Source organism: Diceros bicornis, chromosome 33 (assembly GCF_020826845.1).
Source record: "Diceros bicornis minor isolate mBicDic1 chromosome 33, mDicBic1.mat.cur, whole genome shotgun sequence".
In the NCBI taxonomy this organism is placed as follows: Eukaryota; Metazoa; Chordata; class Mammalia; order Perissodactyla; family Rhinocerotidae; genus Diceros; species Diceros bicornis.
In genome coordinates this window covers 38,766,675-38,780,301 of record NC_080772.1, presented here as the reverse complement: position 1 = coordinate 38,780,301, position 13,627 = coordinate 38,766,675, and the positions used below count along the sequence as shown (strand labels likewise).

At 41.1% G+C, this 13,627-nt stretch overlaps 1 non-coding gene across 1 annotated transcript; it reads left to right on the top strand.

The window, feature by feature from the left end:
• The first annotated feature begins 13,004 nt into the window (after positions 1–13,004).
• LOC131396692 (U6 spliceosomal RNA) lies at positions 13,005–13,107 on the top strand. The gene has a single exon (XR_009216622.1). It is a non-coding gene; the product is annotated as a U6 spliceosomal RNA (small nuclear RNA).
• The last annotated feature ends 520 nt before the right edge of the window (positions 13,108–13,627 follow it).

The window sequence follows — 13,627 nt, the reverse complement described above, 5'->3', positions numbered from 1 at the left end:
TGTAGTAGACAGCTGTTTAAAATGGTCCCCAATAGTACCTGTCTCTTGGTGTTCACACCCTTGTGTAATCCCCTCATCTTGTGGCTAGACTAATGACTTGCTTTCAACAAATAGAATATGGCCAAAGCATTGGGATGTCATTTCTGAGATTAAGTTATATAAAGACTAGGACTCCCCTATCATGCTTAATTTTGATTCCATTCCTAGCAGTCCAATTAAAAATAATTACATTTATTTTTTTGTCATATAAAGCTGCGCTTTATTGAATCCAGGTATAGACAGGTATGTCTGTGCAAACTGCTGTAGAAAGGGGTGGGGGCAAGGGAGCAGGGACAACAGCCCAAGGATGTGGGGCCCGCAGGGGATGGTGGGGATGGGGCCACGGCCATAAGCAGCTAGGAGTAGCCTCTGCCTCCCGCACGGACTTTATAGCTATCTGGCAGAGGATCAGGGTGGCAAATTCCAGAAGAACGATGAAAATTACATTTTCTAATAGTAATTCATTCAGTGAAACATAGGTGATTCAAAAAGGCCTAGGATTTTTATTTGAACTATTGAAAAACACATACATTCTATTTTTGACAAAATTTTAACTGGTGGAACAACATGGGGAGCCCAAGAATGATGCCAACTCAGAGTAGTGCAAAACCAAGAGACAAAGAGAGATCAAGTCCAGGCTTGGGACCTCCTGATCAGCCTGTGCCTGAAGAAATTATACCCCCTAGACTTTTCACTTATCTGAGCCAATATACATCTTCTACATGTAAATTTAAGTGTAAAAATCATCATATAAAGAATAGTCAGGAAAAGTTCATGCAGAGTTAAAATTGAGTTGACTTGCAAAGAACTGGCAGAATTTGGTCGAAGGAGAGCAGCAAAGAAGGGATTTCATATTAGAGGGGCCATAAAAGAGTGTTTACGTAATGTATTTTCCAATCCAGGATCCTCTTGAGAGTTTAGGGGATGTTATTGGTGATTACACTGGAACAACAGGCATAAAACATGACTGTTCCAGGCAAAGACACCGCTTGCCCTAGCCATGAGAAGATGATGTGCGCAAAGGCATGGAGGCAGAAATGAAGCTGCAAAACTCAAGGCACGGGGTCTAGGAGAGTCCTGCTGCCACACAGGAGTGTCAGTCGACATCATGACTAACAGAACTTCTGATGAGCAAGTTTATGGACACACAGTAAAGGGCCTTGACATATAGTTAAGTGTTCTATTTCTCATTACTTGTTCTATTTCTCTCTCTTTCAGGAGAAATGACTGAGCGAACAGTCTGCTTGCTTGATTGGGCCTGAGTGAGAAAATGTAAACAAATCAAGTCTTCCCCACAGGTATCATCAGTTAGGTTGGTAGAGCCTGAGGGAGGCTCTCCAGTGATGCTTTCAGTTCCCAGAAGAGATGTCCTACAGATGGCTCAGAAGCAATGGTGGTTAGTGGAAACCCTGATGGTGTTACCACCCAGCCACTTTACCTTGGACAAGACACTTTACCTTTACCTAACGGTAGCAACAGCTCACACTTATTGAGTACTTACTAGGCTCTAGCCTTTGGGGTTACCTTTTTTTACTTGCATGGGTTCACTTAATCAGGGCAATAAACCTGTAAGATTGCCTTCCTTATTTTTTTTTCCAGATGAGGAAAGAGAGGCTAAGAGAAATAAAATACGACTTGTGCAACACACAGCTTCTAAGGGAAAGACACAGAATCAGACTTCAAACCTCCTTGACCCTCAAGTCTGTGCTCCCAACCGTGATGTTGTGTGACTTCCTCTTCATCTATGGAAAGGAGAGTAACAAAGATCTGAAAAACCCCCTTAGCTGTGCTCTTGTGAGGCGATACGGCCAATTTGGTGTCCCAAACATAGGGTGCCTATTCCAGTACAAAGGTCTGAAGCTTATTCAGGTTAGCCTCCAAAGTACTGGTAAGAGTCTTCCCCCTTCCTTCCATTCTCCTATTTGTCCTGGGGACCTCTCTTTGGGTTTACGGACGTTCTAGGGTATTAGGTTTGGAGATTCTAGGGTGCATGTAAGGTCAGCACTCCTGGTCAACAGACAAATCCTTTCCTAAGCCTAAACAATATCTTTGCTGTGGCTTTTGGCTGAACCTGCTTTTCCTCGGGCCATGGTCTTTCTTCTTCCTCAAAGTCCCAGGGCCCCATCTGATCATCAAAGAAACTTGCTCCTCCTCTCTAATTCCCTCACTAGACTCTCTTTGTTATCACGTGAACCCTCCTCTCTGCCGAAACCCTCTATTTTCATTTGCTTTCATAAAGGCTTTGATGGTCCATTAAACTCAGAGTTAGAATTTGTATCAAATAAAAAACTAGTTTCATTTCTTTGAAGTCAAGAAAATCTCAAACTTCAATCACTCTTAGCAAGTGTGGGAAGATATGTGCATTCTGTCTTTCTAATGCAGTACAGAAAAGAAAGATGAGCAAAATAGTTGTTTCTATAATAAAGCAGATTGAATGCTCATAGCCTGTCACATATGTGAAAGTGCCTCAAAAACTGAAAAGAGATCCAGAAATGTAAAGGAATGTAAACACCATTGAATTGCCCCCAAGACTTGATGACTTTCTTACTGAAGAACTCTGATTTAGTGAGATTTTCTAACTGTCTTCATCCACATGAATCACAGTAATTGTGAGGCATACATACCTTGTGATTAATTAGAAGATTCCTTAATAATAATGTATACTTCTGCAGGTGAGCATATTGGTTTACAAATATACAACATAGAATAATACTCAAAGGTATATCAAAAGTTTATACATATTAATTTTATCAATTTATTTAGAAACTTACTTGTTATAATGGACAATGGACCAAGTAGCATTAGACAGTTTCATTGCATTTTTTTTGAGTGAGAATGAAGAGCTATCTTTAAAAGAAAAAAGTTGAACTGAAAAGATACTGAAAACAAAATATCCATTTTTACCACAGATGTTAAAAATGGAATAATCAAATATAAAATGAAATAAATATTCATGAGTGGTGATTCATCTCCCTCACTTGATAGGAAACTCATATGTCTCTACGGTAACAGTAAAACTGCCATCGGGAATGAGTACTTTTGTGTGTGTGTGTTTTCAGGGGCATATAATTTCAGAAGCATATGATTAAGAATAAGAAAGAAACTGAAATGAGATGCTTGTAGGATATGTTGAGGTAAAGGAAAACAAGGGAACAAAGGAAAAGTCTAAGAGGAGAGATGAAAAAATAATTGGGAGATGATCAAGAAAACATGTATTTAAACAAAAAGACAAGAAGACTTCATGCAAGGATAGGAGTAGGAATTCTTCGTATGAAAAATGGGGCTTCTCTCTCAAGTTTGTGAAGTAGAGTAGGAAAGTACAAGAATTGTGATTGAGTTGCTCAAGGCCACGGAGATAAAAGCAGAGGTTCAACTGTCCCATGATATTAGAGAAGAATTTAATGGCCTAGGTGTTGATGATTTGTCAGGAGATGAGAAGCAAAAGGGTGAAACAATTGGATTTGGACAAGTTGGTTGGGCCACCCAGATTCCAGGTAGTAGCGTAAAGGAAAGGAGGCATTTTTCATACTTTGAGTCTCTGAGTAGTAGGTATTGGGAAAATGGGGGAGTGGCAGGCTTTGGAATCACAAGGCAATGTAGCAGCACTCTCTACATCTTACAGGGGAGAGCCCGAGAGAGGTCATACAGTGGGGACTCTGACAGCTGAATGAAGGCAGCCCTTAGGGAAGAGCAGGATTGGGCTCCTGTTCTGCACCCATCTTCCCAGCAAACACTTTCAGATTTGAAGACCTGCTCAGGTCCTTTCATTGGGAGAATCCTCCTCTGGAGTGATAAGGAATTCAAGCAGAAGATTCAAATTTTCTGGGTGCTCTCGTGTCTGATGATCTCTTTGTTAGCACTTATGGTCCTACAAGAATTGGGCAGGAGGCTTTGATGTAGAGATGCTGACTCCAACCTTGGCGCTTTGTTTCTTTTCCCTTACATCACTAGCAAAGTGAAAAACATTGCCCCGATGTATATTGGTGTCGAAAAACCCAGATAGTTTTGCATACTTCTTCCTTCTTGAAAAAATAAGAGTTAAAAAATGCATGAGGATGATTTCCTGAATAATTTGATGGTCTTTTATTAGGCGAATTTAAATTCTTTTGAATTATTACCTCTATATTGCTATAAAAAATAAAATAATTCTGGAAAGTTTATAATAAAATACTATTCAGAAATGTATATTTGCACTTAATCTTCTCCTTTTTACTTCAGCACCATCAAACTCCACTGTTCTTGGTGTCTCCAGCCTGAAGTCCCTAAGAATCAATTTCTCACAGACTAAACATCTGGTTTTCTGGAGAGGTTAGAGATATTCTGGTTGTGCAGGATGAAAAGGTGCGGGAGAGGAAGAAGGAAGTCTGATTACTCCATATACAGAGTCTTCAACTAGTATCCAGCTCCACACGTCACTATGGCCAGCCAATCTGCCTCATGTCTCAAGTCCCAAATCTCCAGTGGTCTATAGGGAAAGGCCTGCTTTCCAGCGTTTTATCCATCTGTAAGTTTCAAAGTTTCAACTCCCTTTTACCTACTGAGTCAGTTGCTACCCTACTATTTGCTTTAACATTTGTTGACATTTTTCACTTACTCTCATTTCCACTCCTTTTTCCTTTGTTCTTAGGATTTTTTTTTTTTTAATATTGACATTTTTATATTATTTCCATTCGGAGCAGAAATAAACAATTTGCCACATCTGACTGGAAGTCAACTGATATTCTACATACTGTAACGTGGATGATTAGATGAGAAAAAGTGGGGAGAAGTATTTAGGGAACTATGTGCTGGATTTCTTGCCTCTGAATCCCTCTGAATTGTGTAGAGGGCAGCATTCATCTCTCCCTTTTCCATTTCCAGTCATTCATCAGTCCTTAGACTCTGTGGAGAATCTCTTCCCTTCAACTAGGAAAATTTCAGGAACCCTGGATCAAATCTCTCTCTTGAGCTCTAGAGCCATATAGCTGGATGGATATCACTTCAAAATGAAAATATTCCAGCCTGGCTTACCTCCATCCAATCCAGCCCCCAGCCTCTTCTTTTATTTTTTTTGCTACCTCAGCAAATGGTACAACTATCCACCCAGTTTTCAAAAACAGATAATGGACTCCTCTATATCTCCTCTTCCTCTCACCACCCCATCTCCCACCCCATTCAACCAATCCCTAACTCCTCCTATTTATTTAGTGCCCCAATGTTGCTCAACTCTTCCCTCTGTGCTCTTCGCCTCTACCTTTCTAGCCTCCCCCATTTCTTACTTAGATTCCAGCACAGCCTCCTAGCTAGTCTCTCTGTCTTTATGTCTGTCCCACTCCAGTTGATTTTCCACGTTGAAGTCAGAGTGATCTTTCTAAAGCATAAATTTGATTTTTTTATTTCCTTGTTTGAAATTATTTAATGGCTCTCCATTGTCCTCAAAATAGAGTCCAAATTCCATGTTATGATCCCCTTTTATCAAGCGTCCACCCTCACTTTTCAGCACTTCTCTTCATCTAACTCTACACTCCAGCCCTTCTTTTAGTTTCCTGAATGTGTCATGCTGTCTTTCCATTTTAACACACATTTTTCTTCTCTTTCTGGAATATCAGCTTTCCTTCCCCTTCCCAGCATAATCCAGGGAGCTGTTGTTGAGTTAACTCTCATGTAATCTTCAAGACTACATTTAGAGGTCATAGCCCCTGGGACAATTTCCCTGTTACTCCCTCACACAAGGGTAGTTATTTTCCCATATGTTTTCACTAACCATCTGTTTATTCATTTTAGTATTTATCATCTTGTATTGGGTCTCTCCCACTAGACTGTAAATTCTTTGAAGCCAGGGGTTTAAGTTCTTATTCATTATTGTAGCACTGGTACCACAATTTTTAGCATTATAATAGGTCCTTATAAATATTCATTAAATGGATTAATGAAATAAGATAAGTACCTGGGTCAGTGGCGTTCTCGTTGTTATTGGTCTTGCTCTGATCACATACTCCGGTTCTGTTCACTTTTTTTTTCTTTCTTTTTTTCTTTTTCTTCCTTCCTACGTATCTTTGTTTCAAACTTTTATTTTCTAGTTCTAATTACTTGCTTCTCAGCCTTGAACATCATTCTCTGGGTCTGGGTTCTTATCAAACCTCGGGATCATGCTCCGTGTGCTTGCTGAGGTTTCAATTATACATTCATTATTCAGCAGTATTTATTAAGCATCTACTATGAGTTAGATATAGTGTTCATTGAGAGATTAAGCAGTGAACGAGATTGGCTTAGTCTCCACATTCACAGAACAAAGATTCTAGTGGAAGAGTATCGGGGGCAGAGAACTTGCTCTTTATTTTCACTGGTCCACGGATGGAGAGGAATTGTGTCTCAAGAGCTGTACTTCATGGATTACACTCAAGGCTATCACCCTCACCTGGACTTGATTTAAATGAGGAGATTTTGGACTTTGAACTCATGTTATGTTAGGATGCTATAACAGGAACTTGGGAGGGAGATTTAAATCATTGGGTGCCAGAAGCAGACTGTGGAGGACAGACTTTAAGATGGTCCCCATTATTCCCACCTCCTGGTGTTCTCACCTTTGTATAATCCCCTCCAATTGAGTGTGAGTGAGACCTGTCACTTGTTACTAGCCAATGGAATATGGCAAAGATGATGGGATGGTACTCTTGCGATCATGTTATGTTATATAAAACTCCATCTTGCTAGAAGAGTTATTCTAGAGACTTTCTCTCTTACTGGCTTTGAAGAAGTAAGAGACCATGTTAGGAGGCTCATGTGGCAAGGAGCAGTCTCCAGTTGACAGCAAGAAGCCGAAGCCCTTCAGTCTTACAGTTACAAGGAAATAAATTCTGCCAACACCCTAAGTGAGCTTGGAAGTGAAACTTTCTCCAGTCAAGCTTCCAAGTGTGACCTCAGTCCTGGCTGACATCCTTAACTGCAGCCTTGCAGAGGATGGAGCTAAGCCTGCCTGGACTCCTGACCAACAGAAACTGTGAGATGACAAATGTGTGTTATTTTAAGCTGCTAAGTTTGTTCTACAGCAATAGAAAACTAATACAGGGAGACAGATCATAAGCAAGTAAACAAATGGATAAACAGATAGTTTGGATGGGGCTAAGACGTATTGATAGAGAGCAATGGGCTTGCTCTGCTCATCATGATTTGAGCCAATTAATCATGAGTTAGAGATCAAGAAATGAAGTTTAATTAAATTAGCCGGCAGATTGGAAGACAGGTGACTAAAGTCTCAAAGACCCATCTTCAAAGATTACAGAATCTTGAGGCAGTTACATAGGGAAAATGGGCATTAAGGAAGGAGTCCAGAGATGTTTGTCTCCAGGCATGGTGGGCCCCAGGCATCAAACTGATCCATTCTTCTGTCAGCTGTGATGGATATCTTGTAGGTGTGTTTCCCACCTGTGGTGAGCTTGTTCCTGGAGAAAAACTCATAGAACAAAGTTTTTAATTTATCAAGCTATTGGGGAGTACATATGTAAGCAGAGGCCATAAATCAGGAGAGCATGTGAATTTTTTGGAGTACATGCAGCACAGTGAGTAGTCACAGAGAGGAGGGGTTGTGGCCATTTAGTGTAACAAGATGGCCTCACTTATGCTCACTTACAGTATGAAGAAAATAAATAGGATGATATTATAGAAAGAAAGTTGAGACAGTGGTTACTTTAGATGGGACAACCAGGAAAGATCTCTCATGAGATGTTACGTTGGCCAAAACCCAAAGAATGAAAGGGAACTAGCAATCTTGGGGTAGAATAGAGGGTAGAGAAACATTCCAGCAGAAAGAATGTTTGGTGTAAATGCCCTGAGATAGAAAACAACTTGACACATTGGAGGAACCATAGAAGACCACTGTGTAAGCACGAGGGACAGTGGCCCCAGTACATAGATTTTTGGATCAAGTAGAAAGGAATTTGCATTTCATCTGTAGTGTACTGGGAAGTCTTTGAAGGATTCTTAGCAGAGAAGTGACTGGATTTACTCACTAGTTACTCTGCAAGGAATGGATTAGAGTCGGGGGCCTCAGAATAGGGCAAAAATGAAAGTGATACAGTCATTTAGGAGGCTATTGCAGATGAGACTGGATCACGATTTGGATGGAAGTGGTAGAAGAGGAGATAAAAGTGTGGATGAGAATGTCTCTCAGAGGCCAAGATGAAGCACGGACTCCTCATCATGTGTATAAGACCCTTCCTGGTCTGGATCCTGATTACCTCTCTACCTTCAGCTCTCAACTCTTCCCCTAGGGAACTTCTGTCCCAGTGCACTGAACTTTTGCCAAGTTCTCGGAGTCAGCTCTTTCTGAAGCCAATGGGATATGACTGAATCTCCCTATTTTTTTCTACTGCATATGGTGTCCTTCATTTCATGCCTTTCTTCCGTGCATCTCCCAAGCCCTTGGGTAATCCCATCCCTGTTTGTCCATCCTGATGCTTCCTGAGATCCAAGCTTGCTGAAATAACAAGAAAAGGAAAAGATTAAAGAAACAAGGAAAAATAAAGATTATCTTGTGAAACATTTTAGTAAAATTAATATTCAAGTCATTTTCTGGATTTATCAATTTCTCTGATATTCTGACCCTTTCTCTTTGTAGTGAATTCTGAATATTCCTATTTATTATGTTTAATAAGAAGTAAGAAAAGATGGGACACCATGTGTGCCAAAACAAAGATGGGGGAAAGCCCTGTAATTGATCACATTCACATTCCTAGAAAGAACACATTTGCAATTTAACTTGGCCTCTGGAACATGAGAAATGAAAAGAATAAACAACTCACTGATGTACATGTACAAGGGCTATTTTGTTTCTCATTTTGTTCAGCATATTTCAGGGCTTCTGAAGAATGGATAGAACCTAACATGGGATGACTATCCATATATAACCAGATAATAGTTTTTATCTCAAGTAGAAGATAATGTGGCCTCCTTTAAAGAAAAAACAACACACATTTCTATCAGTATTTTTAACTCACTTGATTTTACAGACAATAACGCAAAAAATTTCTCTATTTGTTTTTTAATATTGAATTTCACAGTTGGTGGTACTCAGTCACTGTAAGGCAGTTAGTGTGCTGTGGGGATCTGGGAATGTTTTCTCTTGTTAGAATGTTCCAGACTCTTAATCATGATACTCAAGTCCTTCCCAATGAGTCCAGCCCACCTGTCCAGCCTCTTGAGTCTCTGTACCCACTCTTACCTAAGGCCTGGAACCTAACAATGCTGGACCACTTATCATTTCTACCCTCTCACCCCCATCCCTTTTTTTTCTTTTTAAAGATTTTATTTATTTTTTTTCCCCCCAAAGCCCCAGTAGATAGTTGTATGTCATAGCCGCACAACCTTCTAGTTGATGTATGTGGGATGCAGCCTCAGCATGGCCGGAGAAGTGGTGCATCGGTGCGTGCCCGGGATCCGAACCTGGGCCGCCAGCAGCGGAGCGCACACACTTAACCGCTAAGCCACGGGGCCGGCCCTCACCCCCTATCCCTTGTCATGCTTACAATTCATCTGGGAATCTTGGTTAAAATGCAGATTATAATTCAGTAGATCTGGATAAAAGCCAGAGATTCTGCATTGCTAACGACCTCTCTGGTGACGCAGATGTTGTTGGTCTATGCTAGACATTTTCAGTAGCGAGGATTAGGTGGTCTAACTATTTTTGTTTCTGCCCATGTCATCCAACAATGCAGATTCATTGTTGCAACTCCAACTCATTCTCATACCTTCAAGTTAAATCTTACCTCTTTTTGTGAAGGATTTTTTTCTGTTGAGAGAGAGAATCCATAACTTCCTACTCTCATGGCTTTCCCTTACCCTTAGGATAAAATGCAAAGTCCTTACCAGACTTAGAAGGGCCACCTCTCCAGCCCCCTTTCCTACCACTTTCCTCCTCACCCCACTACCCTGATCTTGCTCTGCTGCAACACGTCACATATCCCCTAGTCTTGCTCTTCCCACTATTTGTCCTCATGGCTTGGTCCCTCATTTTCTTCAGGCTTTTGGTCAAACATTTCCTCCTCAAATAGGCCACTGCATTGAGTTGACTCCTGTACAAAGCTGCCTGGATGAGATTGAAGTCCAGCCTCTGCTTGGTCTGCTAGGCCAGATTAATTCAGATTAATTTGGTAGCAGAGGGCAGGAGAGGTACACAGACAAGTCATAAAACTCTTGCAGTAAACCAAACATGAGAATATGAAAGGATGAACTGGGACAATTGCCGTAGAAGCAGATCCACACAGCCCAGGAAAGGCTGTGTGTGCGTGGAGGATGGTGAGCCTTTTCTAAGGTGCTCAAAGGCATTAAATGGGCTAGCAACTGCCAAGCTCTGAGCGGTCTGTTTGGCCACCCAATTTAAAATAGCAACCTCCTCAGTATTTCCATCCCCTTACTCTGCTTTAATTTTATTCAAAAAATGATGACTCAAGCATGTTATTATGTATCTTATTGATTTCTTTTTGCTGTTTATCTTTGCAACTTTGAATGTTAGCTCAGTCAAGGAGGAGCCTTTTTCTTCTTTGTTTACTGCAATCTGCCTAGTGCCTAGAACGGTATATATGGTATAAAATAAGCATTCAATATATTAATTGAATCAATCAATGAATGAATAATCAGAGCGTCCATAAAATATAGAATAGGGAGGTATAAAACAGATATAGGCTTAGGTCCTAAATTTTCTACTTACTAAGCTGTATGAAATTGGGAAGTTACTTATCTTCTCTGAAAATATTCCTTCTTCTGTAAATGGGAATAATAGTAATACACGACTCACTGGAGGGTGGAGACAATGTGTAATTAATGAAAAGATCTTAATTTGTTGCCTAGTACATAGCTTTTATCACAACTTACTGCAGTTGTTTACTTTTTGTTTTATCTCCTCGGCTATGAGATCTGTAAGAGCTCTTATTACAGTGCTTAGTGTTTAATACGTAGCTAAGAAAACCTATTTTCAATAATTGACTCACAAATTGTTTATTGAGCGACTTCTCTGTGCTGGGCACTCTGCTCTGATACTGGGGATAAACGACAAAGAGTGCATGGGGTCTCGTGGGCCCTCATGTAGCTTCTGTGCAGTAACAGAGATAGGCATAAACAAATAATCAAGGAAACAAAAACAAACGAGAAATCTTCTATAGCTTGTAATATTACAAGAAAGAAATAAACAGGGAACTGTCATAGAATGACCATAAAGGAAGTATTTCTTTAACATTTTGGGGAGGTAAAGATTATGAGTAATATTTGTATTTGTTTATTTTAAATATCCACTGATATCACATTGTATTTTAGTAGCAATATCATCTTCCTTGTTCATGACACATAAGACAGGTTTCAGTGGTATTTACAATCATTTTTTACAAATTTCTCAGCTAGATGGATCCTGGTCAGTGGAAGATGGTGTGGTGATGTTTATAGAGTGGTCCTTCCCAGCTCTACCCCTCCAGAGGGACTAATTCTCTGACTCCCCAGAGCTCCTATAGGAGAGGGGTGTGATGTGCAATGTAGGACTGTCTCCAGGCTGTGCCAGGGTCCTGATAGCAAAAAGAAGGCATGGTTGATGAGTTTAAGGAGAAGTTAGTGAGCAGAACAATCACTGTGGTGTGGGTGGAGTTAAGTGAATGATCAAAGACTACTGAAGTATCAGGGACAGGCTACAGGGGAAGCCATAATGTTCATAGGCTTGAAGGTGCAAGAGGAGAGGATGTGTGGCTGGAACCAAGAGAGAGCTTGGAGCCAGGGAGGAATGGCTGCTGTGATGGGAGCTAGACCATCAAGTGCAGGCAGTTGAGTAGCAAAGCAGGAAGGAGAGGGGCAGAAATGCCTGATCAGTCTTTCTTCTTCTTCTTCTTCTTTTTTTTTGTGAGTAAGATCAGCCCTGAGCTAACATCCATGCCAATCCTCCTCTTTTTGCTGAGGAAGACCGGCTCTGAGCTAACATCTATCGACAATCTTCCTCCTTTTTTCCCCCAAAGCCCCAGTAGATAGTTGTATGTCATAGTTGCACATCCTTCTAGTTGCTGTATGTGGGGTGCCTCCTCAGCATGGCCGGAGATGCGGTGCGTTGGTGCGCACCCAGGATCCGAACTGGGCCGCCAGTAGCGGAGCACACGCACTTAACTGCTAAGCCGCGGGGCCGGCCCCAGTCTTTCTTCTTCTATCTTCCAATTTTCCTGCTGGTAACTCTTTTAGCCAAACCTAAATGGAAGCCAGAGGGTAAAGAAGCCTGGGTGATAAAGTCCATAAAAGGCAACATCCTGTGGCTGAGAGCAGGGTGGTGGAGCAGAAAATGGATCTGGTTGTCGGAGTGGGGGCCAATGGGCAGCAACTGCCCCACAGGACTTCTTCCTTCAAGCTGGCCCATGTTTCCCCATGATGTCTACTTCAACTGGTCTGAATTATCTCTTTTGATCATCACCCAGAGTCTGAAAAACTCCGTGGAAATGAAAGGCACAAGGATGAATTCTCTTAGCTATCCCAGTGATGACCTAAGTGTTCTGATATTGTTTTCTTTCTTGGCAGATTTTTGTGGACATGAGATGAATGTATATGGAGCATAATCAGAAAACTTTGAGAGCCACTGGTAGCGAACAACTCTAGTGGATATTAATGAAAAACGGGAAGGGCCAGACCACAGGGTGGAGAGTTGCAAAACCTTTGGTTATATTAAAGGGTATAGTTGGGGGCTATATGTAGGATGGTGAATTTCCAGGAGATGAAGGGAGAACTTCCGGAGAACTCTGCTTAGATCCTTCTCCTATTTTGAGTGATATTTACTTACATCATTACTTCTTTCCTTTCTTCATTCTCATTGCTCATCTTACCACTCCCTTTAGTGGTCACACACGTCAAATCGTTCTTACACCTTTCTCTTCCATTCTTTCCCCATGTTCTTTTAGGGAGAATTATCTTCCCTAGTTCTCTTTGTTGACTGATATGAAAATATATTATTTAAAAAACCCACGCAATTCTCGCTTCAGCAGCACATATACTAAAACTGAAACGATACAGAGAAGATTAGCAGGGCCCCTGCACAAGGATGACCCGCAAATTCGTGAGGCGTTCCATATTTTTTATATAGATGGCCAACAGGAGTATGAAAAGATGGTCAACATCACTAATCATCAGGGAAACGTAAATCAAAACTACACTAATGGGGCAGGCCCCGTGGCTTAGCAGTTAAGTTCGCGTGCTCCACTACTGACGGCCCGGGTTCGGATCCCGGACATGCACCAACCCACTGCTTGTCCAGTCATGCTGAAGCAGCGTCCCACATACAGCAAGTAGAAGGATGTGCAACTATGACATACAACTATCTACTGGGGCTTTGGGGAGAAAAAGGGGGAAAAAAAGGAGGAGGATTGGCATGGATGTTAGCTCAGGGCTGATCTTTCTCACCAAAAAAAAAAAAAAGACTACACTAAGATATCACTTTACACCTGTTAAAATGGCTATAATCACCAAGACAAAAAACAACAAATATTGGAGAGGATGTGGAGAAATGGGAACCCTCATTTACTGCTGGTGGGAATGCAACCAGTACAGCCTCTATGGAAAACAGTATGGAGATTCCTCAAAAAATCCAGCTATCCCA